At 36.4% G+C, this 27,853-nt stretch overlaps 1 pseudogene across 1 annotated transcript; it reads right to left on the bottom strand.

Moving 5' to 3' along the window:
• LOC143560167 (ABC transporter G family member 1-like) lies at positions 1 to 27,853 on the bottom strand (annotated as a pseudogene). The gene is made up of 7 exons (XR_013140067.1): positions 27,590 to 27,853; positions 27,439 to 27,518; positions 1,494 to 1,958; positions 1,308 to 1,394; positions 1,109 to 1,234; positions 844 to 1,038; positions 1 to 765 (listed from the first exon to the last, which is right to left on the bottom strand). The product of XR_013140067.1 is annotated as an ABC transporter G family member 1-like (transcript).

The following is a 27,853-nucleotide window of genomic DNA, read 5'->3' as shown; positions in this document are numbered from 1 at the left end:
TCAATGGGATGGTGTGCCAAGAGGATTGACTATCACTTGCACTTTCTACTTCTCTGGAATAGAGAACACCAAAGTCATTCGACCTGACTTAACCTTCTCAGCAATCATGTTTATAACCCCAAATAAGACCCTAAAAATTACCAGAATCCCTAATATTATCAACACATCAGTCCACTTGGAGTAACCCATTTCAACTTGCCATTTCTCCCTTAATATATACTCTCCATCAACGATTTTTTTCACCCCCTCTTCTTCATATACATACTTTACACCTTCAAACTCGTTCTTGAACAATCCTTGATAGGCATACTTAAGGTAGCCAATGTAAAAAAATGGGTATTTCCAAATCGGGTGAGGCAAATCATTGGGTAAGCGAAAGAACCCACCGCCTAAAGTCATGAGGCCGTGTATCCCTGCACCCACAATGATTCCCATCAGATAATTTGGAACTACACTTGCGACTATCATCATGAGGCTCTCAACTGTCAGCATACAAGAAAAGAGTATGGCTATGTAGTATGCAAAGTGATCCAACCCCTCACGAAGTCCAGTTAGCTAGTATGCTATGGCCCCTGGTATCACGGATACAAGTAACAAGTACGGTATTGAAGATAGCGTATTGGCTATATTGAAAGCCGTGGGTGTGTAATGTCCATTTAATCTTTCACGTTCGAATACTTTCATGTCCTCCACAAATGAGGGAAACCCCCCGATGGCCATCAATGTTAAGAACGAAGCCACAAACATTAGCATCGAACTTCTAGCCTACATGTTTGTATTGATAGTTTTAATTAAGAAGTTGTAGCCATGGTGTATAGACAATATATTAGTATAGTGTTTTACCTCAATCGAACTGTAACTCGATCCAACTTTAAAGTATAGTGTTCCCAGACCTAAGGACAATACTATATAGATACCAAGGCGCAACCAGTAGTAGCGAATATCACGGTGCATATTGACGAAAGACCTCTTCGTGAGTATAAGAGATTGGGTTGAGAATCTAGCATGGTCTTTAACTTTGTCATGTGCTGCATCTCCCTAAGAAATACCACAATCAGAACAGTCTATTATGACATGTTTTTTTGGTATTTATTAATTTCTAGTTCACCTTTTTGCATATTTCAGCAACTTTATGGTTAACTTCTAGGTAGGTACTAGATGACTTGTAGGAATCTACTAAGGTGTTGATAACTTCCTCTGTAGGTTTCCTTCCAGCTAAACCTAGTTCGATATCCTGTGAATTTCAATAACGTTACTAGAATCATAGAAAACAATTAATAAATACGATGTGTTCTGTTAGAAGTTACCTCATCAAAATCCTTGTTTATTGTTCGAAGAAAGTGGTCAGAAGGATTCTTGAAATTGGGGCAAGGGAAGCCATTCAAATTGAAAAACTACAACCAAACAAGATACAAATTTAGTTTATTTTCAGAACTAGTTCACATTTGTTCAATGCAAAACCATATTGAAGATAGTTTGATAGTCATATATACTTCATTTGCGTAGCTTGTCTTCCCGAAGTAAACCGTTCTTCCAGAAGAAAGAAGGCAGAGATTATGAAAAAGTTCAAATACTTCGCTGCATGGCTGGTGAATTGATGCAATGATGGTCCTTTCTTCGTGTTGATCAAGCCTTGCAATCCTGCTCATCACGTAGTATGAGGCCGCACTATCGAGGCCACTTGTTGGTTCGTCAAGAAAGAGAAGCTTAGGTCGAGTTAAGATTTCAATACATATGCTAACATGTCTCTTTTGGCCTCCACTCAGGCCTTTATCTCCCCACCCTCCAATTCTTGTGTCCATTGAAGCTTGAAGACCCATCTCTTTTATAGTCATTTCCGCTCTCTCTTTCTTCTCAGATTTAGACATGGAGTCCGGAAGTTGAAGCTGCGCTGAATAGTAGACGATTTCACCAACAGTAAGTGATGTGATTAGTGCATCTTCTTGAGTCACATAAGCCTGTAAATAGGACGTGCGTAGTTTTCAGTTAGTAATTTTGTGTTATTTACCAAAAATTAGAACATGGAAAATCTAGATGAGCCAAATAAAAGTATGTTTGGTATTATTATTGCTTACAATGTCCTATATGCTAGGGTTTTCATGATTCAATTAACTAAAATATTACCACTCATAAGTTGTTTGTTACGCCTCCTCTTATAACAATCAGTCCGGCCATCTCTAAATTCAAATAGGAATAATAAATTTAGGATAATATACGTGTGTATGTCATAAATCTTAATTACATTATATGCTTATGTTGTCTAGATTAAAACAAAATTTTATTTTCTCTGTGTCGTATCTATTTATCCAGAAGAAAAAATCATGCGATTTCCTAACTAATCTACAAAACCGAACTACAAGAACTTATTATTGAATGTTTCACCTTAGTACGATATGTTTTTATCTTTTGCGCAAGAAATTTTCAAGCGTAGTTGTATTGGAATTTAATTATTACTTAAAGCCTATCAAGATAGAGCATTCACATAAACCTAAATTAAAAATCATTATATTTTCTCTCATTTTCAAATTTAAATACTAATTTGTTATCCTTTATCATTACATTTTCTTTTTTCTTCACTCACAACCACTTTCAAAAACTATTAAAAAATTAATTGAGGTGAACAATGTCTTCCTAAATATACTGATGAACAACATTTCTCTCTTCTCTACTTACAACAACTTTCTATAATTTACGGAACCTACTCATAAATTTATAGAAAGGCTAGTGTGAATGCTCTTAGTAATGTGAAATTGGTGTATAATGAACAGCGGAGAAATCCAACTTGGTTATACTAAAGGCAAGTAATCAAGTCTGAAAACAGGTTTCCCAACAAGCTTTATAAGGAGCTCTAGGAATTCAGGATTCATACTTTCACGTTTTATTTATTCGTTATTTAGTTGTGTTGCACGAGATAACAAATGATAACGAACAAACGTGCATGGTATATCCTCAATCATGGTTCAAGAACTTTAGTGTAAAGAAGTTTGAAAACATCACTTCCAATGAACGTTAAATAAATATGTTATTACTAATATAATATAATGCCCGTGTAAGTGTCACATCACTTTACCTTTTTTTACATCATTTCATCTAAATGAAATGGTTTATCCTCGCTTAACTTGCCTTAATTTAATTTAAAAATAAATTTTAAATTATTGTGTGTTAGTGTAGAGGATTTTAAGCCGGTTAACACTTTAACCCATCTTGTTTTTGACGTCTCGATCTCACCCGTGAAATGAGTGATACCCACTCATTAACCTTTGTTACATCAGTTTTAACACCTTGCACGTTATGATATACGCGCTTCCTAAAAACATTTCTTAATTGTCTATTGGAGATAAAATAAGACTACAATCTATTCTGTCAATAACTCAATATTGACTTTTGGAGCAACTTAATGAAGTTGAGGTATACGATATATATCTGTTAGTGCACGGTTTTGCGTCTAGAGTCTTTGTATTTATCGTTAATGTTTTATTTATTAATTAATGTAATAATTAATGTTTATTATTAACTAGTTCGTTAAGGTTAAGTCTAGTTCGCTAGGGATGTTAGCGAACTAAGATATTATAATGTATTCCCTCCTGATTCGTTAGGGGATGTTAACGAATCAGGGGGTGGTTCGTTATGTTAATTTATGTAACGAAGGGGAAGCTGGTTCGCTAGGGGTTGTTAGCGAACCAGATCACCTTCTATATATAGTGAACTACTGTTCACTTTAATGTAAGTTTTTGAGAATAACAGAAGGATTTTGAGTAATTTCTCTCTCTCTCTCTCTCAAGCTTCACCTTAACATTATACATCTAATATATTGATAATATATACACATACATAACATTAAATCAAGGTTAATTATGAGCTAGATCATTAATAGTATTAATCGGATATTCACAGATCTGAGATCTGTTAATTGTTATTGATTGTTAATCCGGGGTCCAACAAGTGGTATCAGAGCTGTTGGTGCTCTTTACACTTGATTTGATGTGTTATTTGTTATTGTTATCAAGTTTTTCAGTTTTTATTTGATTTTGAATAAAATTGTGTTTACTTTGGTTGAATTATGGACGGATTGAATGGAATTTTTGTTGTTTAAGGTATTGGATAGGTGTGGATTAAGAGAGATTGAGGATTGATTTGAATTTGTGTGGTTTGGTTTTGGTTTTGGTTTAAGTCCGAAACAGGGGTTTGTTTTTGATCAAATTGATTTGGTTTAAGGTGTTAATCGGTTACGAGGTTATGTGTATTGGATTCGGATTTGGTTTACGAGTAGATTGGTAGGTTATTTGTGCATTTTAGTTGAGTAACGAGTTTGTATTACGAATTTGGTATTGTTGAGTTTCTGGGTTTGATCTTCAAAATTTCTAGAAATTCGTTTGAAGTTTTGAAGATTTGAAGATGAATGTAATTCGTTATCTTTTTCTTGGTGATTCGTTATCAACAGTGTTAGTTCGCTACCCAGTTCGTTAATCAATTCGTGTGAGTTATTGGTTCGTGTTATCTAGTTCGTTAACTAGATTAACCGATTCGTGTGACACGTGTTCTTCTTGGGATTTGTGTCATAACAACCTTTGCCACGTGGCATAAGGTGTTAGAGTTTGTTACAAACGGTTGTAACAACCTGATTCGCTATAGTGTAATTCACTAGTCTACTGTAGCTGATTCGTTATATTAATTCGCTAAGCATTTCTTAGTGATTCGTTCCTGATTATCATTTGATTCGCTAAACTAATCCTTTGTGATTCGTTTAGTCAATTCGTTAAGTTGACTTGTGATTCGCTAAGTTGACTTGTGATTCGCTAAACCATCATCTTATTCGCCATTTGATGATTCGTTAACCTTACTCGTGATTCGTTAAGTTGACTCGTTAAGTTGACTTTTGATTCGTTAAAACACTCACCTCATTCGTTAAGGTGCTTCGTTACTGATTAGTCTTAACTTCTTTAAGGATTGATTCGCTATAACTATTCACAGTTCGCTATAACTGTTCACTGATTCGTTAATCTATTTCACTCTTTGATTTGTTAAATACTTAAATTTTCAAAAATGGCTGGTATGTATGCATTAGCGTCTCAAAATATGTTGATGCAACAGATGTTGCAACTTCATACCGAGATAGGTTCACATTCTAAATGTCCACGTCTGATGAAGTTCAGTGACTTTGCCAAGTGGGAACCTCGATTTCGCGCACATTTGGGATCTGTTCATCCTGACTGCTCATATTGTCTTGATGAAGTTTATGTTGCACCAATGATTGGTGATGATACTATTGGGTATACTCCTAAAGCCGTTTCTCAATACTCACAAGAAGAGAAGAAAGCTTTAGAAATCGAGATAAAAGCATATTCTACTTTGACTATGGCATTACCAGAAAATATTTTTCATCAAGTTGGTAGTATCAAGAGATGTGCGTCTTTATTTCAACATCTGCGTATGAGAAGCATGGGAAACACAGCTGAGAGTAAGAAAGTGATGCTCAAGTTTCAGTTTCGAAACTTTAATTAATTGAGAGGAGAAACAGTTGAAGAGATGACTACAAGATTTAGTCATTTAATTGCTGAAATGGACAAGATGAAAATGGAAATTTCGGAAAGAGATAAAATTGACATTATTAAAAGTGTGCTTCCAAGTTCCTACTCAACATTTCTAATGGTTTTGAAAGAAAATGATTATTTTCTGAATGAAGACTTAACGACACTTGAATTTCTACAAAAGATCGAAGCTAGAGAATATGATCTTAAGTGTCAAAAATCCTCCAAAGAAAATCAAGATCCAGCTTTCTATGGTGGAAGTATGCCTCTTAGTTCAACGATCTCTCCAATCACTGCTTTTCTTACTCATGCTACAAGTGAAAAAGAATCAACTATGTTTAATGATCCAAAAGTTTGTTTCTACTCTGCTGGTAATTCGGATGGTTCTGGAAGTTCAACTAATACCAATCCATTTGCTACACCACCTAGTGTTAATATGAAGGAAGCTGAGCAAAATTTTGCTTTTCTGACAGCTTTTATGTATTCATATGAAAACTTAGTGAGTAGTAAGATTGCCACTAGTGATTTAACAGATGAGGACTATGATCAGATAGATCCAGATGATCTAGAAATCATGGATTTAAAATGGAACATGGCTATGATCGTTCGTAAAGTTGAAAGATTCATGCAGAGAATCAGAAAAGATCTTCCAGCTTTAAATAAGAAGTTGGGTTTTGACAAATTAAAAGTAAAGTGTTATAATTGTCAAGAATTTGGGCATTTCGCGAAGGAATGTGACAAACCAAGGAAAGAATACACTGGACCTCGTGGTCAAAGTCAAAATGCTTCTACACTACGAGGAAGTGATGCTGAAAAGAAACCATCTTCTTCTACAACACAAACAATGTTAGCAGATGGAACTGATTGGTCACAACGGTTATTATGCAATGATGTTCAAGCACATTTGGCTATGTTTGGGTTACATAAAGATTGTCAAGATGCTACTGGTAGTGAGATGTCTTCTGATAACGATTCTGGATCTGATTCTGACGACTCTTGCAACAAGCCTTCTGAATCAATGTTTACTTGTATGGCCAAGATCATTGAGGTTAGTAACTCTATTTCTGCTACTTCAGTTGTTAAAACATCATGTGTTGACTGTAAATCTAACAAATCTAAGTTAGAAGCGTTGAAAAATCAAAATGATAATCTTATAAGAGAAATTGCTTCTCTTAAGGATACTTATCGACAATCTCTTGAATCTCAAAGGAGATCTCGAGAAAAGATTGAAGCATTGTCGACAAGTAACCACGATCTCAAAGCCGAGTTATCTGTGAAAATGACCATTAATGACCAAAAGTTTTAGGAAATTTTGAAACATCATTCTAAGATAACTGAGCTTGAGAATGAGGTTCTTGAGTTGAAGAATAAATTGGGGAAATTTAGAAATTCATCTTTTCTGTTGAATGAAATTATTGAGGTATCTGGAAAACAAAAAGACTCCAAGAAAGGTATTGGTTTTATTGAAATTCCACCACCTTTTCATAATGATTATAAAATTAATCCTTTTGCAAGAAAAGAAGAGGATTTGAGTCAAAAAGAATCTGTGATTTCTGAAAAACCTAAATTGGTTAAATCTGAAATTGTCAAACCCCAAGTTGCTCCTCAAAAACCTCATGTGGAAAGTAAAAAGGTCTTTGTTGAAAATTTTGACAAAGTGATTATTGAGGATGTGTTTGAACCTGAGATTATACACAAGAATAAGAACATTCCTAGTTCTAATCATATTCTTTGCGAACCTCAAGAGTTTGAGGAAGTTGTGTATGGTTCATTCAAATCTCAAATGAACAAGGAAGAAACTGTGAAAACCAAACCAGTGAGGGCAAAGAAGTCAGTTAAACCAAAGATTTCTGACGAGGACTTAATGAGTTTTATTAATCCTCCAAGTTCTAAGTCTTCATCGGTTAGAGTTTTTAAGTTAAAGGGAATGGATACGATGTTCACTGAAAATGATATTCCAATAAGTATTATCAAACCTGAACTTATTAAGAGTGTTTTTGTCAATGAAACTTCAAAAAATCAAGAACTTGAACGTGTGTATGCACAAACAAAAACATCAGTTCAATCTGACCCATTGACTAAGGCAAAACAATTTGTAAAACAAGCTAAGAAAGTTAACTTTGTGAAGTCAACAGGAATAGATACACTTAAAAGTTTTTCGAACTATTCTAAAGAAAAAATATGAATTATCTGATGAGTTTGCTAAGAGCATGACTAAAAATGTGAGTCATCTTCAACCGTCTGCATCATTTATTCCAATTACTTCACAACATCATCATGTAGACATGCGAACTTGTTTCTTATGCGGTCAATAGGGTCATGTTGTAAGGAATTGTAGTCAGCAGAAATATCATAATCTTCATCCTTTTATCAAGGACAAATCTAAGCCAATTCCATTGGTCAAGGAGATCCTGAAACGACCTGTGTCGTATGCTGATGATACTCATATTTTGTTCTCTAATATGAATCCTCGGAAGGTTCTTCATGTCAATGAGACACACGGTCAAGTGAAACTAAAATTCATTCCAACTGAGCCCATATGTCAAAACAAGAATTTAAACATTGTTCAGGCAGCTTATTTATGACAAAAGTCTAGGAAGCCGGTAACTTATTCACAAGTAGCTGAACAACAGTTGAAATCTGTTAAAGTTAATGATCAAAGAGAAAACCACGAGGTGCCCAAGACTGAGGCCTAGGCTGCCTTTTTAAACTAATCACTTTTGTTTGTGTGTAGGGTTCATCCAAGACCATTTCTGGTGAAAACTGGATCATGGATAGCGGATGTTCTCGTCATATCGTTGGGAATCTCGACCTGTTAACCAACGTAAGAAATATTCAAGGGGGTTATGTAGCATTTGCAGGGAATTCTTAAGGCATGGTCACACAAGAGGGTGAAGTTTCAAATGGCCACGTTACGTTCGAGAAAGTAAATTATTGCTACAAAGTTGATCATAACTTATTGATTGTATCGCAGATTTGTGATAAAAAGTATACTATGATATTTAATGACAAAGAATGTCTTATCTTGAAACCGGGTTATGTTATTCCCGAGGACATGGTTGTCATGCGATCACCACGATCAAATGATATTTATGTCTTAAATATGAGTTCTAAAGTATCCACATCGATTGAAACATGTTTTGTCTCGAAAGCAACCGAGAAAGACTCGATTCTATGGCATCGTAGAATGGGTCAAATACATGTCAGAAAGATGAATTATTTAATGGCAAATGACTTAGTTGAGGGTGTCTCGTTAAAGAATTTAAGTTATCCGATCACTGCGTTGCATGCAAAAAGGGTAAGCAGAAGAAGCAGACACATCCCTCTAAGTTATTGAATTCCATTGATACTCCTCTTGAACGACTTCATAGGGATTTGTTTGGTCCAGTGAATCATGCGAGTATTTCTGGAGACTGGTATTGTCTTGTAGTGACTGATGATTATTCAAGATACTCTTGGGTATTATTTATGAGTTCAAATGATCAAACATCGGTTTTGGTGCAAAATCTTATTACTAAGATCGAATCACTGTATAAACAAAAGGTGAGGAGAATCCAGAGTGATAACGGTACTGAATTCAAAAACACTATATTGGATTTCTTTTGTATTCAAAAGGGAATTCACAAAGAATGTAGTGCACCTTATGTACCTCAACAAAACGGTGTTGCTGAACGGAAAAATAGAACTCTGATTGAAGCTGCACATACTATGCTTGCTAATTCAAAGCTTCCTGTCCAATTCTGGAATGAGGCAGTGAATACAGCTTGTTATACGCTTAATCGAGTTCTAATTATGAAACTACTCAAGAAGACAAGCTATGAGATCTTAAATAATAGAAAACCTAATTTAAAGTACCTGGAACCATTAGGGTGTCCGTGTACAATGTTGAAGAAGGATTCGGGTAAATTTGAAGAAAAAGCTATTGAAGGTTATTTCTTGGGATATGCATCTCCAAAGAAAAAGGTTTTTAATTTCACATCAGGTTGTGTTGAAGAATGGTACCATGTGGACTGTCAAAAGTACACAACTCCTCCTCAAGGGAGAGGTCCAGACTGGATGTTTGATTACGATAGTTTATTTAATTCATTCACTCCTTCGACTGAACACAGCGATGAAGATCTGGTTCGAGCATACTTTGAAGATCATTTGACCATTCCAAGATCTTCAAGTTCTAATGATGTTGAAACTCAACCAGATGCTCCAACTGAAGGACCTCAAGTAGTTTCTCCAGTTGCTATTGATAATGTTTCTACTTCTTCTGATGATGATCAAGCTGAAGTTCAAGTTATTGATCTTGACAGTAATAATGTTTCGTCTCCCGAGTTGGGTGAACATTACACTAACTTATTTGATAATGTTGTTGTTCCTGAGAATCCCACTCTTCGGATTCATGGATATCATCCACAGGAAAATATCATTGGAGAACTTGATGTGGGTGTTCGTACACGTCATCAAGTTGCTTCGTCAAGTGATAATAACGTATTGTGTGCTTCTACTAAATTACATTCTTCGGGAATTGTGAATATTGCTAAATTCTATTGCTTTCTATCTCAAGTTGAGCCACTGACAACTCGTAAGGCACTTGAAGATCCTTCTTGGGTAGAAGCTATGCAAGAAGAATTACAGCAATTTGCACGTTTGGGTGTTTGGGATTTAATAGACAAACCTGCTAGAGTCAAGAAAGCCATTCCGACTAAGTGGGTATTTAAGTGTAAAAGGGACGATCGAGGGGTGATTGTCAGAAACAAAGCACGTCTAGTGGTGCAAGGTTTTCATCAGCAAGAGGGTATTGATTACACAGAGGTATATGCTCCAGTTGCAAGATTAGAGTCAATTCGAATCTTCATGGCTTATGCAGCTTATAAGAATATTAAGGTCTATCAAATGGATGTTAAAAGTGCTTTTCTCAATGGTGAATTAAAAGAGGAAGTGTTTGTCCAACAACCACCTGGTTTTGAAGATTCTGATTATCCAGACCGTGTTTACCGACTACACAAGGCTCTGTATGGTCTCCATCAAGCCCCGAGAGCTTGGTATGGCACGCTCGCCGACCATCTGACAGATAATGGCTTCAAACGAGGAACTGTTGACTGCACTTTATTTCATAAAACTATTGGTGATGATCTTCTTCTAGTACAGATTTATGTTGACGATATTATTTTTGGGTCTACGAACGACACATTGTGTAAGGAGTTCGAGAAGTCCATGCAAACAAAGTTCGAGATGAGCTCAATGGGAGAGATGAATTTCTTTTTAGGGTTGCAGGTTCACCAGTCTGCTCACGGAATTTTTATTCACCAGACTAAGTATGTGAATGACGTCTTGAGCCGATTCAAGATTTTTGTCGGAAAAATCCCTTCTACTCCTCTTCCTGTAGGGCACAATTTATCACCGGATGAATTGGAGGATTCCGTTGATCCTACTCTTTATCGTGCCATGATTGGTTCTTTAATGTATTTAACAGCTTCTCGCCCTGATATTATGTTTGCTGTTTGTCTTTGTGATAGGTTTCAAGCAAGTCCACGAGTGACTCACCTAGCTGCAGTCAAGAGAATTCTTCAGTATTTGAGGGGAAATCCAGACATCGGGTTGTGGTACCCCCAGGATGATACTTTCGATTTTACTGCTTACTCAGACTAAGATTATGGAGGATGCAAGATCAATTTCAAATCAACGACTGCGGGATGTCAATTTTTAGGAAACCGGCTTGTTTCCTGGCAGTGTAAGAAGCAGACAACGGTCTCCACTTCAACCGCCGAAGATGAGTATGTTGCAGCCTCGAGTTGCTGTTCCCAGATTTTGTGGATACAACAACATCTTCGCGACCACGGTTTGAAGTTTCATACTACTCCTATTTTGATTGATAATTCTGCTGCTATTAGTATCACCAAGAATCCCGTTCAACATTCTAAAACAAAACATATCGCATTCGATATCACTTTATACGGGATTGCTATGAAAAGAAATTAATCGATCTTGAGAAAGTACATACTGATTTTCAGAAAGCCGATCTGTTTACTAAAGCTTTTGACAAAACACGTTTTAAATTTTTGCTTGATTTAAACGGATTGAAGACTCTCGCTGATATCCTTAAACAAGGATGACTGTCTTTATTTTCTGTCATATTTTCCTTTTAAAATTTATTTGGTTTTAGGGGGTGAAAATCCGAAAATACAAAAAGAGTGTGTTTTTCGATTGTTTAGATAAAATCCAAAAACATTAAAAATTCAAAATTCAAAAATATTGTGATTTCTGTTCTTTAATGTTTTTTGTTTAAATATTTAGAAAAACCAAAAACATTTTAAAATTTTTTTGAAAAACCAAAAAGAATGTGATTTATGTTTTGTACAGAAAAATCCGAAAATACAAAAAGATTGTGAAAGTTATTTTGTTTATAAGAAATTTGAAAAAGACAAAAATATTGTGTTTTTAAAGTTAGTATAGAGAAAAACCAAAAAGATTTTTAGATTATTTTCTCGCTGAAAATTATGTCGGTTATTTAAGTTTGTGAAGCATGCTTGCATGTCTTGGTCCTATTATTCACTTGTGAATTGATGGTTAGCCATTTATTTATAAATTTAAGTTAACTGGGGCGATTAAATTTATCTTTTCTTTATTTTATGCTCCTCAAAATTTTGAGTTTTTGAAGCCAAAAGAGAACATGATAGTACATTGATTATCTTGACCCCAAATTCAGCAAAATGTAAGCTTAAAAGACTGTGTGCTTAATTGCATCGGTGCATTGGTAGATCTTAAAACAACTCAGTAGAGTAAAGTATGTGATATAAACATAAAGAAACGCCAAATTGTAAGGGGTGTTAGTCTCTAGAAAAAGTCTTGGTGAGGATGGAAGAAATGTAAAAACCAGTCATACTCAAGCCTTATATTTGTTGATCACCCATAAATAAAATAAAGCAAATAACAAGCGTTAAGATTCTGGACATTGTGAGTCTTTATGCGGCTTAACCGTCTGGGTATTCATAAGCATGAATAATTCACTCGCTTTCTAGAGCAAACCCAAAGTCATTAAACTTGATCACCGCTGTACTTTGTACAATTTAAATTACTGACTTGATCAAATCCGCTGTTAGTCATACAATTGTTCCTCCCTTGCGTGCGTCTTAATACCATTAAGAAACGGACCCCAGGGGATACAATGTATGTAAGCCGACAGATGGACTCGTGCATACTCACTCACAGTAAATGAAACTTGATGCATTGCTCAAAATTTTGAAATTGGTATCAAATATTTTGATCAACAATATAATGATTTAAGTCAAGTTGGGGTGATTTGGCAAAAATCAAATTAAGCCTGAACCAAGATTAGAGGCTGATAGTTTCTGATATTCTGTGCTTTAATTGAACAAATTAATCATATCACAAAAATACTTGAATGTGTGTTATTGGATTTATGTAGATAACAATACCAATGACAGACTTATCGCCAGTCATAATATCACTGAAATATAAAACTGTGATGGAAGGGCAATTTAGTCAATATGATTCTCTGCTCAAACTCAACAAAAATACAAAAATATGTAGTGCTTTTGATAAAATCATTGAAAAACACAAAAAGATTGTTTATTTTTTTGGACCGGATATTCTTTTGTAAATACATTCTTTAAATATTTTTCGTCTTCTTTGTACAAAATACTTAAATAATTTTAAGTTATGTTTCGGAAAACTGAAACGTTTTTTTTAAAGTATTTGGTTGTCGGGATAAAAGGTCTCTTGATAACCTAACTTATTTAATTAATTCATTTAATTAATTCATTTAATTATTTCTTTAAAATTAAATAACAGTTTTTGTTTCGTTAAAAAACCAATTCGTTATTTATGGATAACGAACTAGGTGATTCTTTAGCGAACTAGCTTCTGGTTCGCTAACCTAATTCGCTTCCGCACTCTGTAACGAATCATCCCTTCGTTATACATATTTAACGAATCTTGTAACGAATCGTGTCACGAATCATGTCTTGATTTGCTACTTTAACTTAACGAATCAATTAGCGATTCGCCAACATAAGGTAACGAATTGAGTTAGCTAATGGGCTAATTCGTTAACTTTAATTTAAACGAATCGTCTGATTCGTACAAGCTGTACCTCGGGTTGCGTGCAATGTTATATAAGACAAGAAAACGAACAGTCTTCCACTGTTCGCCTTCTTCCTTTATCTTTAAGAAACCCTGTTCAAATTTTCTTTGAAATCTCGACTTTCTTGTTTGGATATTTCAAGGATATATTTGAGTGTCTAAGGTATAGCCGATCATGGCGATATAATTTTCGTCAAAAATGGCTACGAATTGATAGTTAAATTATGAACTTTTAAGAGTTTAAGGGTTTCCGATGGTTTGAAATCCATTTGTGTATAATTTATGTTCAGAACTGTATGATTTTGATGTAATTATGATCGGAATCATATTCCGATACCCTTGGTGGGCTTCATTCATGATTTGATTGTTGTTTGCCGGGTTAATTATTGTTTTGTGTTATTGGGTTTACAGTAGGTTCGTCTAACCTATGTACTTAGAGATTTTGAGTATTAATCTCATTCATCTTCGATTACGAATGTAATTTCGAGTACACCAAGCTCATTATTGCGATGATTCGACGATAGTTATGGCCTAATCGTTCCCGGGTTCATCTGGTTGACTATCTGTGTTCATCCTAATTTTGACCTTGACTTTGTGAAGTCAAAGAACAAGTCTTAGTTATGACCATTCGTTAGTCTTAGCGAATTGGAACTGTTTCGTGTCCAATTCGTTAAGATTTATCACGAACTAGCTAAGCAAATAAGATGTTACACGAATCAGATTTGAATTCGCTTAAAATATAACGAACTAGAGTTTAGTTCGTTAAAATTAAATAGTAATTCGCTATGTTCAGTTCGTTAAGATATTTACTTGATAGCAAATTGCCTGATTCGTTATCTTATTGTAACGAATCAGAGTGATTCCTAGCGAATGACATTAATTAAAATTTAAAAAAAAATTATTTAATAAAGGATTTAATTAAAGGATTTAATCTTCTAATATGTAAATAGATTAATTACACTTATATTTTCTCACATTTGATATTATTTATACAGTCAACCATGTCTGATTAAGAACAACGAAATCAACCACCACAAGAACAACCTCCACAAGGACAACCACAACAACAAGATCAACAAGTTGAAGTGATCTTACTGCCATTCGATAAGAAGCACAACATCTGTGCTTATGTTGATCACGATGTGACTGATTTGTGAACGTTTGGAGTTATGTTAACTTTCTTGCGACGTTCAAAGATATACTATGCAATCACTGCTAAACCTAAAGTGTATCTTAGTATAATCAGACAATTTTGGAACACGGCGGAATATGTTGAGGCAGATAACTGGGTTTGAGCTACAATTAATCAGACTCCAATTACGATTGATGTTGAGGTCATTCGTCGAGTACTTCAATTTGACGATAATGATGATAACCCGAGTGAATTTAACAGGACATTGCTTAGGGGTTTATTCACACGCTTGAATTAAGGAGGTGATATTCGTAAATCTGTGTTGAACAAGAATGGGTTGTGTCCACCATACAAGTATTTGTTGCATGTTTTACTTCATTGTATGAGTGGACGTCGCGGTGGTTTTGATGAATGTAGACTAAGTTTGCAGTCGGCATTTGTTGCTCTAATCCTGAACAAGCCCTTCAACTACTCAGAACTCATCTTTGATCATCTGAAAGAGCAAGTTCAGGAAACTCTACCGTCAAAGAAGTTCTTGATGTACCCTCGCTTTTTACAGCTAATTATTCAGGATTTGATTCCGAATTTGGTGATTGATCGATCGTTGGTGAACGATGTTCTTGATATGGAACATATGAAAGCTGAAATGGTGCATCGTATGTTAATTTATAGAAAAGACAATCCACAAGATAAATGGATGATTGGCCATATAATCAATCCGGATTACGTATGTCCTCCTAATGAGCGTTGGATCCACGATGATTCGGATTCCGAGCGTGAAGGGGGAGAAGGTGGGAACAATGATGGTGGAGATGATGATGGTGATGGTGAAGCTGGTGAACGTGCTCTTAAAGAACAACAGGATGCAGTCGATGCTGCTCTAGCTGCCACCATGAAAGCTCAGCTGGAAAGAAAAAGAAAGGGTAAAGTTGTAGCTACTGGTGAACCATCAAAGAAGCCCCGCGTGTCTGCTGGGGCTGGGGTAATTATTGGAACTCCACCACCACGTCAATCAACTCCTCAAAGCTCAGTGGTGCCGCTAACAACTAGCACTCTGATGCTCACCTTGACGACGACAATGGTGTCACATGAGAGGCTCGGTCTTATTCCTCAAATGGCGTTAACCGAAATACCGAGGCCTCCTGCTGTGTTGTCTACAGTATCTTCTACCACATCAATGAGACCTCCTCCTCCGCCAACAACTACTCTTCCTCCACCTCCGCCTAGTGATGTCTCCTTCATGAGAATTACTCGGCCTCAAGGACCTGTTCAACCTGTTCATCAATCCGTATACAACTTGCTACCAGGTCGTCAAACTGAAATGTTGTTAAATCTGCTACATCTATATGAAAATCAAATGGCAGCTGACCGTCAAACTCAAGAACGACTCATGGAGAATCAACGACGAATGATGAGTTATATTTCTTTTTGTCAAAAAGAGACTAATTTGTTACGTACGATTGTTGAGTCTCAGGGGGTGAAATTAAAAGAACAAGAAGAGTTGATTTTACAATTAACTTGTAAAGAAGATGCCCTCAAGAAACTTAAGAATAACGATGATGATCCTGATGAGTCTGATGCAGGAGGTGAGCCTAAACAATCGCATGGTTCATCCTCTGGTGCAGATGTTAGTGGCGGTGATGATTCGAGCTAGCAGATAATTATTTATCAAGATCCAACAGCTGTCAAGCCAATTGAAATGATTGCAGCTAACATAGTGGTATTTGTTGGTGGATCAGGGGTAGTCTGTAGTGTGGTAAACAGAGATGAGATAGAGGCTGGTGAGTTTGTGATTAGATACTTGACACGGGAGCAGATTTCGATTTTGCTTGGGCTGAATGACGATCAGTTGACTGCTTTAGAGATTGAGCCCGATATCAAGGTGATAACTGAGGAAGAATTGGAAGTTGATCTGTTATTTATGAACACGAACTTTATTTATGAGGATGAAGAGATTGAGATGGAGGATGTTACAGCTGAAGAGTACCCGGACTTGTACCAACACGCAAACGTTGATCAAGGTGCTCCGGTATTTCATGAAGAAGTAATTAAAGAGACTGAGGATGACCTGGAAAAGGTTGTGCAGCGAACAGTTCCTTCACTCAAAGAAGTGACTGATGAGGACGTAGAAAGATGGTTCAAACGTCAGAAAGTGGGTAAAATTATCAGTGCTTACGTTATGTAGATCAAGAAAGAAAAGATACTGTTGCTGCTTGGATTGAGGCTAATCAGGTGACTACCTTCAAGATTGTTTCAAAGGTACACGGTGATATTGTTTCATGGGCTTATGACTCTGACCTTAAGGTATGTATAGTAAAGTGGGAAAAGGGTGTCCAGTATTACGAGAGGATAATGGATATTTTAACTCTACCGCGTTGGGATGTACGTACCCTCACGAGACGTCCATTTATCAATCGTGGGGGTCACCGAATGGCTGAGTGGTTTCATCAACACTTACTGTTCGAGGTCAATCATGGCTTCAAATTCTTCAAACCCCAGGTCCCAAGACGTAAGCGCATTGATGAGATTGATCCAAGGACCGGCTGGAAGAAACTTGTCTTGAAAGTGAAGCCGCCAAAGACGATGAAAAAGGTTCCTGTGAAGAAAATGACTAAAGATATTTATCTGTCTTTCAACCGTTGGTACTATGACAATCGTACTGGCGAGGCCGTTATTGTTCGTGGTCGAGGACTGCAGACTAAGCTCCTCAAGATAATCAACCCAATGTGGTTGGTTAATTTATCAGAGACAGACAACGACGTGCTACACAGGAAGCAGATTTTGTTTGAACGCCAAAAAGATTATGACCTGACTATGCAATTCCAACGAGTCGTTCGTGTGTGTCATGAACATGGAATTCATAGTTGCAGAGATTGGCAGTCCAAGCGCTTCAAATAAGTTAAAGACAAAGAGCTCAAGACGAGGGGGTGTCTGTTAATGCACGGTTTTGCGTCTAGAGTCTTTGTATTTATCGTTAATGTTTTATTTATTAATTAATGTAATATTTAATGTTTATTATTAACTAGTTCGTTAAGGTTAAGTCTAGTTCCCTAGGGATGTTAGCGAACTAAGATATTATAATGTATTCCCTCCTGATTCGTTAAGGGATGTTAACGAACCAGGGGGTGGTTTGTTATGTTAATTTATGTAACGAAGGGGAAGCTGGTTCGCTAGGGGATGTTAGCGAACCAGATCACCTTCTATATATAGTGAACTACTGCTCACTTTAATGTAAGTTTTTGAGAATAACAGAAAGGATTTTGAGTAATTTCTCTCTCTCTCTCTCTCAAGCTTCACCTTAACATTATAAATCTAATATATTGATAATATATACACATACATAACATTAAATCAAGGTTAATTATGAGCTAGATCTTTAATAGTATTAATCGGATATTCACAGATCTGAAATTTGTTAATTGTTATTGATTGTTAATCCGGGGTCCAACAATATCACCTCGCTCTTCTACAAAGTAATGAAGTTAGTAGTTTGTTCAATGGGATTTGATTTTCTTATGTTTGGTTGTTGATTAATTATTGTTTGATTTTAAGTCAATGACGAGGTTGTTAAGAACACGACAAACAACGATTATTGTTAAAACTCTTCATTAGTTTATTCCAAGGTTAATTATATATATGATTATTTCTTTAATAAGCAATGGTTTGGGAGAATTTTGTATTGAGTTGAATTAAAAGAGAGCAATAATTCTTGATTAGTTGATTGGTAATAAAAGTCAAAGAAGTTGATCATTTGCTAAATTTGTGCCGACAAGGAGTTCAAAGGAAAATAATAGTAAAGTTGATTTATTATTTTTCTTTGGTTCGCTTGATACGAAGAAAGGAAAAAAATAAATAAGTAAAAGGTTTCTTTTTTATTTTCTTGGTTAAAGAAATCTTAAACTAATTCTTTTCATGGTTACGGTTTGACGAAGAACGATGGGTGATAAGGAAGCAGTGAAGACGAATGGTGTGAGCGGGAGCATGAACCCAAATGCGTTCCAAGGTCTCATGCTTACCTCTACCAATTACACGGTATGAGATATTCGAATGAAGGTACTATTGAATGTGCATAAGTTTTGGGATACCATTGACCCAGGTGTAACTGATGATGATAGAAACAACATCGCGACTACGTTAATTTATCAGTGGATCCCGGAAGCGACAATCATGCAAGTGGGTAATCTTGAATCGGCCAAGGAGATTTGGAAGGCGATTAAGACGCGTAATCCGAGGGCTGATCAGGTTAAAGAGGCAAGATTGCAAACCCTTATGAACGCGTTTGATCGTATGAGGATGAAAGAGACGAAGACCATTGATGAGTTTGTGGCGAAACTCTCGTGTACGGCGTCGAAGGCGGCGAGTTTAGGAGAGATGATCGAGGAAACTAAGATGGTCAAGAAGTTCCTTTCAAGTTTACCTCGAAGTAGGTTTATTCAAATTATTGTCTCTCTTGAACAAACTTTGGATCTCAAAGCTGTTGGCCTTGAAGACGTGATGGGACGTTTAAAAGCATACGAGGAGTGGATTCGGGAAAAAGATATGCACTCCAAAACCTAAGGTAAGCTTGTGTTTCAAATGTTTGAATCCTCAAGTAATCGGTATAATGATCGTGAGTCCACTTGTGGAGGTCGTGGACATGGAGGAGAGAGATGAGGAGGTGGTCGCGGGTCGAGTCAAAACCGTGGTCATCAAGAAAACTCCATAAACCGGGAACACCGTGAACATAAAGGCAAAATCGGGGACCTCTCAAAGCTTCAATGCTATCGATGTGATGAGTTTAGACACTTTGTCCGTAAGTGTCCTAACCGAAAACAAATAGTTCAAGGCAAAGCAAAGTTAGCTGAAGCATCCGAGACAAAGGATCCTGCTTTATTTATGATGGAGTGTATTCAAGAAATAGTGTTCTTGAATGAAAAGAAGGTTATACCCGGAAACTACAAGTCCAAAGATGGTGATGAATGGTATTTGGCAACAGTGAGAGTAACCACATGACGGGTAACAAGTCTTTCTTTTCTAAACTTAACAATCATGTCACGGGAAAGGTTAACTTTGGGGGTGACTCTTATGTTGATATAAGCGGTAAGGGGTCGATTTTATTTGAGGCAAAAACTGGTGAACTTCGTTTGTTTACAGATGTTTATTTTATACCGAGTCTAAGTCAAGCCTCAGAACACGTGTGTGATATTCATATAAAAGATAACTACCTTAAGATGCATGATGGGCTATGTAGGTTATTGATGAGGGTGACTCGTTCCTCTAATCGGCTATACCAGATACAATTAAAGATTAGTAAACCGGTTAGTTTACTTAGCCGAATTAAAGAAACTAGTTGGTTGTGGCATGCTAGGTGTAAGGTCAATTTTAGTGACTTTCGATATCAAATTACGAAACCAGTTAAACATATTATGGTCAAGTTAATAATTGAAGTGACGTGAAATCCGGATACGAGACTAGAGCTTCGGTGCACGAGTTTAGCTTCAACGGTGAGGAGATCTTCTAGAATATTTAGTTTTAGCTTTAAATAGGACTTTATATTAACTTTTATGTGTGTGTTTGTAAGGTGTTTTCACCCACCCAAGGGGAGCTCACCTTGGGTGAGGTCGGTTATTTGTTATCAATGTTATTAATCTTTTAACTGACAATGAGATCGTTCATTTATATCTTATCGTTATATTATTTATGTTCGGTCGTTTGAATTCACTGCACCCGTCTCCAAAACCGTGTCAAGAGCAAAACCGCTCAGATGGTCGTTTTGGGACCTACAATTGGTATCAGAGCGGGTTGAATCTTATGATTCAACTTTTCTCTTGATATTCGGGTTCTATTTCAGCTATTACCTGAACCGAGACGTTAAAACCCGTTAAAGTTTGAAAATAAAGTTTCTAGATCAAGAAACAAAGTTGGAGATAAAGTGGGAAATAAGCATGTTTGAAGCATTTTCCTTGTAGATCCGGATGTTCGGGATCTACAATTGCCTGATCCGGGCGTTTTGGGAACCGTTCCGCCATACGCCGAAAATCCGTAAATCTTACGGTTCTTCTCCGGCGATGATTTCAGATATTGGAGATGCACACATCAAACTGCAATACTCAGTTTGGTGATTGTCGGTTATCTCTGTTCGTTGTAAGAGGTCGGTATTTCGGTAAAAAAAAAGGAAGTTGCACATGTTTTTTTGGCTACCGGTGTCTGTGACCTTAGATGGTTGTGGTGTATTGTGTTGACAGAGAGTGACACGTCTGAGCTCGATTTTGTGGCCAGAAAGGTAACTGGTGGTTGGATGAATGGTTGTTCATGATAGGAGAATGATGGTTGAAGGCTTATGTTTTCGGAATATGGTTTTTCGACCAGAGGGTCACCTGTGGTTTTATGACATCGACGGTGATTTGATGATTTTAGGTGGGGATGGCGGTTTGAGTTGACCAAATCAAATGTTTCGAGCAACTTGCAGATCTCTCCGTTGATGTCCGAATTCCGGCGAGGTGACCTCTGTTCACATGTATGTAGGCGGCTAGAAGATGCTAGGTTTTTTTTTGTTGTTGTTAATCTTCATCGTTGAAACCATCTGCAAGGTTTGATTTATTTTTCTTTTGGGTTTGCTGATTGATGATGGGTGGATATGGGATTCAAATCATAAAATTGATTGTGTTGGGTTGGGCTAGTGATTCATTTTTTCAACGTGGACCTGTCATCATAACTTGGGCATGGCAATTTGACCACAAATTGGCAGATTATGTGAAAAACAAAATTGGCATAGAAAGTGATTATTATTTGGGTTGACCAAACTGACGAAAGTCAAAATTTGCTCGGGTTTTTCGTCATTATTGGACTGTGTTCAAAGCATATTATTTATGTTATTTTTAAGGTGTTCAAGAATTGGATCCTGAAAATTTGGGCTACGAGCATCCGAGATACTTATTTATTAAGGTGATGATTTTTATACAAGTTGGATTTAATAGGGAATTTAATTGTCTAAGCTCTCAATGTGACATTCGTCATTTTCGGTTTAACTTGTATTTGTTTTTGTATAGGAAACACGACCCGTGTTGGTCCTACGGATCCTACGTTATTAATTAAATGTTTTGTTTTATGTTCATTTATGTTACACAATTGTTGGATCAAGAAAACATCCTTTTCGATACCTTAAAACATCCTTTTATGGCTAAAACAAGTTAAAACAAACTTAAGGGACTAAACTTTCAAACAACAAAATATGGAATCACCCCCCCCCCAGGGGCTCCGCGCCGTGCGACCACCAAGCACATGGGGTCGCGCAGTACCTAGGCCTCTTTGCAGACCACCAGCTCATTTTTCTTGTTCTTTTGTGCATTGTTTGACCATTTAAACATATCCAAATGTATGTAATTCTTAACAGCAACATTATGGCCAACCCTTCACTCTTTCCTTATATAAACAAGACCAATGTATCCCATTTTGGTATGCTCATTCACCTCAAACTCTTCCCAATCTAGATCTAAGTATTCTTCTCCAAACTCTTGATAGTTTGACTTCTCAAAGTCAAACTAATACTAATCTTTGTTTCTAACTAATTCTTGTTAATCAAAGCTTGTTGTTATAGCTTGTTTAAAACATACTTCCCTTGTTTCCTTGGCTATCCCTTCTCTGGCCATGTCGGTTTAGTTGTATTGCTACGCAAGGCTACATGGAGGACTATTATATCCTTGTTAAACACTTTAATTTATGCTTTAATTATGTTTAAGCTTATTAATATTGTTTAGTCCTTATTACTTTTAGTTTCCAAATTATTTTAATAGTTCAATGGTATTTGGGTATGTGACCACCATCCTCGGTTTCATCCCGAGTCAAGAGCCGAACCAAAACCGAACTTTTGTTTAAATACTTTATTGTTAACATATTGTATGTAAGACTTGAGTATTATCAATTCTAAGTTTTTTTCTAATAACTTCTATGGTATTGGGTATGTGGTAACCATCCTCGGTCTTATTCCGAGTCAAGGACCGAACCAACACCGAACTCTCGTTAAAATGCTTTATATTTAAAATGATTTATTAATATGTTACATGTAAGATTTGTATATTATAATTTCAAAGTTTATTTTAATAAGTTCTATGGTATTAGGTATGTGGTAACCATCCTCGGTCTTATTCCGAGTCAAGGACCGAACCAAGACCGAACTAAACCGAGTTCACTCGCTTAAGACACACTAGTTGTGTTTTGGGCCACCGAATCTCGTATTTTTCTCTAAAACTATATTATAAACTAATTTTAATTATTTTCTCAAAATACTTGGCATGTCGGATCCAACTTGATCTTATAACAAGTTTGGACCGACAAAACCAAACACTCGCTTAACGGACGCCAGGGTTCTTCTTAATAGAACTACACACTTGGTTAAGTTTCTTTTGATTTCATTGAGTTATCTCATAACACTTGTTACTTGGAATCTTGGCTTCGAGCTTGACAAATTATCAAGACTCAAACCGACAAATCCGAACACTCGAAAAATCTCGTTTTGGTATCTACCTAACAAAGGATCTTGCAATATTGCAACCTTACCCAAATATTTACTTAACAAAGGTTAAGTAAAACAAATTAATAGAATACCGAGTCCCAATTTCGAGTAAACTTACTTTTCAAAAACCATTACTTTAATTTCATATGTAATTACATTTTAACCTTTAAACTTTAATTATTTATCTTACTAGTCATGTTATTTTACTTTAAAGCTTTTAAGACCATCTACTAACTTAAGACCCTTTTTTAATCTTGGTCTTGCTCGTTGAACTCACCTTTCTCCGTTTTATCGCAAACTAATCATTCAAGTTACTTATGTCATGTGAGTACATTTCATCCCCCGTTTTCAATTTTATACTTTGGGGGTAACATGCATACCTATTCAAATTATGATACTAGATTCTCAAACCCCAAAGTCTAGAGTATATGATACTTGAATATTTGCCCTATTGTGTGTTATATGCTTCATATGCTTTACATGCACGATTGTTTATTTATGTTGTTGTTGAGCCTCAATAAGTATGATCATACGCACACCTAACTACTTTAGCCTTGTGCTAGTAGAATAGGGCCTCATTATCCAAGTATGTCGGTTGTTACCTGTTAGAACGGATCCTCATTTATTTATGATTTATATAGCGCAATTGTTGCCTTTATTTATAGTTTCATATACGAATTGTGGATTTTGCCTCATATTATACATACTTGAAAATGTGAAATTGCTCACCAACATTCGTGTTGACAAATATTATTTTATGCATTGTTATAGGTTTGATTATTGGTTGATTGAAGTTCGAAGATGTTATCTTATTTGAGACAGTTTAGGTTATTAGAAGAATGAACAAGTAAATTCTTATATTTGGTGTTATTTTGTATGAACGATGTTGTGTTATTTATGTTGATTAAATGAAGCGAATGAGTTGTTTAAATATTGTCACTTTAATAGTGTCTAGTGTTCTTGAGCAATCCGTTGCACCCCGACATGTTATGCCGCCTTTGTTCGGGGTGTTACACTCAACTTGAAAATGTGGGCTATGAGAATCTGGGATACTTATTTATTAGGAGTGAGTTACCTAAATAATTTATTCATATAAATAATAAGCTTTGTCATTTGATCGTTGTCCCCGGTAGTTCTTCTGAGCCTATACTGCTTAAAGATCCAATATGCATAAAGAAGCGATAACTCCTTCATGAATAAATTGGGTGGATCATACCTTAGGGGGTGATTGAAGAGGCTTCGGCTTTATCGGGTTGATTCGTGAAGATACGAGACATGGTTCAACAAATTTTTTGATATGATAAGTCAAGGGGGTGATTGTATGGCCTATTTTAGTGACTTTCGATATCAAATTACGAAACCTATTAAATATATTATGGTCAAGTCTATAATTGAAGTGGCGCGAAATCCAGATACGAGATGAGAGCTTCGGTGCACGAGTTTAGCTTCAACAGTGAGGAGATCTTCTAGAATGTTTAGTTTTAGCTTTAAATAGGACTTTATGTTTACTTTCATGTGTGTGTTTGTAAGGTGTTTTCACCCACCCAAGGGGAGCTCTCCTTGGGTGAGTTCGGTTCTTTGTTATCAATGTTATCAATCTTTTAACCGACAACGAGATAGTTCATTTATATCTTATCATTATATTATTTATGTTCGGTCATTTGAATTTACTGCACCTATCTCGAAAACCGTGTCAAGAGCAAAACCGTTCGGATGGTCGTTTTGGGACCTACACTAGGTTTGGTCACATGAACTTCGAGTCAATAAAGCTAATGGCTAGGAGGGAGATGGTTGAAGGGATGTATGGCGTTACCCATGAAAACAAGTTATGTGAATCGTGTTTGGTCGGGAAGCAAACGAGGCAATCATTTCCTAATTCGTAGCTTTTAGGGCAACTCGAGCCTTAGAACCTGTGCACGGTGATCTGTGTGGAGAGATTACCCCTCCAAAAATAGCGATTAATAGGTACGTTTTTGTTTTAATCGATGATTACTCATGATTTGTTTGAACGTATTTGTTGAAGGCTAAAGATGAGGCGTTTGAAGCTTTTAAGAAGTTTAAAGAAATGGTTGAAGGAGATGTCAAGAAAAACATCAAGACATTTCATACCAACCGAGGTGGTGAGTTTAACTCACATGAGTTAAACAAGTTTTCTGACATGGAAGGCATTCAAAGACATCTAACGGCATCATATACACCTCAACAAAACGGAGCGGTTGAAAGATGGAACCGAACCTTATTGGAGATGACACGCAGTATGTTAAAAGCAATGTGTGTTCAGAATTACTTATGGGGTGAGGCAATCCGACATGCAACGTACCACGAAAATCAGATTCCTACATGTACCCTAAAGGATAAAAACCCCATACTAGACGCTAAAACAAAAGAAACTGAATATTGCTAATCTTAAAGTATTCGATTGTGTGGCGTATGCAAAGATAGTGGGCACTCACTTGAAAAAGCTTGACGATCGTTTGAGGATTTTAGTGCATATCGGAGTCGAGAACGGGTCCAAAGCTTATCAGTTGTTCGATCCGAAAACCAAGAAGGTTGCCATAGCTCGTGATGTTGTTTCTAACGAGAAGAAGAAGTGAGTTTGGTCTAATTCGGGTCAAAACAATGAAAACGGGGTTATTGATACTAGATTTGGGAAACTTGTAACCGAGCCAATTGACGCAACAACATTAGCGACGACTATTCAGCTTTGTCGCCAACATCTGTCGCTAATTCAGACAGCCCACCAGCACTTTTAGCAACAACATCTGATACTCGGGTCGCTAATTTCAACAACTTAGCAACAAGTTTAGCGATATCAGCAACTGATTTAGCGACATAGGCACTTAATGAACCAGAAAGTAACTTACGAAGATCTACGCGTGTTCCGATCGCACCGGTTAAGTTCAATGATTTTGTCCTATGTTTGAAAGTGGAGGACATTGAACTTCTTTTGTTAGAAGTAGGTGAACCGAGGAATTTTGGTGAAGCAAAATCCAAACCAGAGTGGATAAAGGCTATGCAAACGAAACTCGAATCCATTAAACGTAACGACACATGCAAGTTGACGGAGTTACCGAGAAGGGCTAAAGCTATCGGATTGAAGTGGGTTTTCAAGGTGAAAAGAAACGCAGATGGTTCGATTAATAAACATAAAGCAAGACTCATGGAAAATGGTTACGTGCAACAACCTGTAGTCAATTTTGAGGAGGTCTTTGCTTCGGTGGCGAGACTTGAAACCGTACGTATGCTCATTGCCATTTCAGCTACTGAGGGATGGCAATTGCAACATGTGGGTGTAAAGTCAACATTGTTAGCGGTGGAGCATATTAGTGACAAGGAACAACGAGCTGACATTCTTACGAAAACACTTGCAAGAATCAAGTTTGACGAAATGGGAAGATTGCTCGGCGTTGAAGATCTCCTAGTTTCTAGTCGGAAATCAGGGGGTGATTGTTGGTAATTTCCATATTATTAGGCTCGTCACGTGTAGGTGACCGAGTTGGACCTATTAAGCCTATGGAATTCATTAATGTTGTAATGGGTTTATGGGGTTAAATATATCAAGAACTTATTAAAAAAGTCATAAATAAATATTATTATATGAAATAACTGAATTGATTATAGTAATACGAGAGGTTTACCAAAATATCGTGTACTCATTTGTGTTTCTATTAAATTCGTTCTGAAACATATATCACACAGTCAACATGAAAACAACAATTAGGCTATTATTATATACGTATAATTATTCTTAATATTAAATGCATATAATTTTAATTAATACATTTTTACATGTATAGTTGAGTATATAGGATCTTTGTACACAGCCTAGCATATTCGGTTTTTTGTTTGTTTAGTTTTTGTAATATAATTAAGTAGATTTGACATTCAAACTTTTTTAAATAATTCAACCCAATAAAAATGGAAAACGAAAACTTAGGAGACATGAAAGAGGTTATAGGTGATCTTTAGAGTTTATGACGTACGTATCCAAAATAGTGAATCCATATTTACCCTCTTACTCACTTAACCATTAAATATTTTCTCAATAACTCTACCATATAGTTAGTTAATAGTTTTTAGTTTTATATAAAAGTATTTTACTTTACTATATGTTTTGTAAACCGTAAAGTAGACCAAAGAAGATCCAGATGAACCAAATAAAAAAATATTTCCTACATATGCTTAGTTCTTACCGATGTCCCATATGCTAGGGTTTTCTTGATCCCATTAACTAATATATCACCACTCTTCCTAGTCTTGGGGTCCAATCTCCCTGCATACAAGATATCAGCTAAAGCAGTTATAAAAGTTTTGATAATTATTACTGTTCCTTTGCAGCAATACCAGCTAAGGCGTCAAGGAGGGTGGATTTTCCAGAACCAGAAGGACCCATAATAGTTAGGAGCTCCCCAGGACGGGCATATCCCGTGATACCTTGAAGTATGGATCGGCTTTCGTTGGTCCGTCCATCGCGCACCATAACCCACAAGTCTTTCCATGTCAAACACACGCCATTGATGTTGTCACCCTCTACTTCACCATGTTCATCATGGTATGGTAGTTCTGGTGCATGAGAGGTGATCTCCAACTCTTGGGGATTCTGCATCG

The sequence above is a fragment of the Bidens hawaiensis genome, unplaced genomic scaffold (genome assembly GCF_021521415.1).
Source record: "Bidens hawaiensis isolate Kalapana, Puna unplaced genomic scaffold, B.hawaiensis_p1.1 tig00020231_1, whole genome shotgun sequence".
NCBI lineage: Eukaryota > Viridiplantae > Streptophyta > Magnoliopsida > Asterales > Asteraceae > Bidens > Bidens hawaiensis.
The sequence above is the reverse complement of the archived record's forward strand: the minus strand, read 5'-3'. Positions and strand labels throughout refer to the sequence as shown.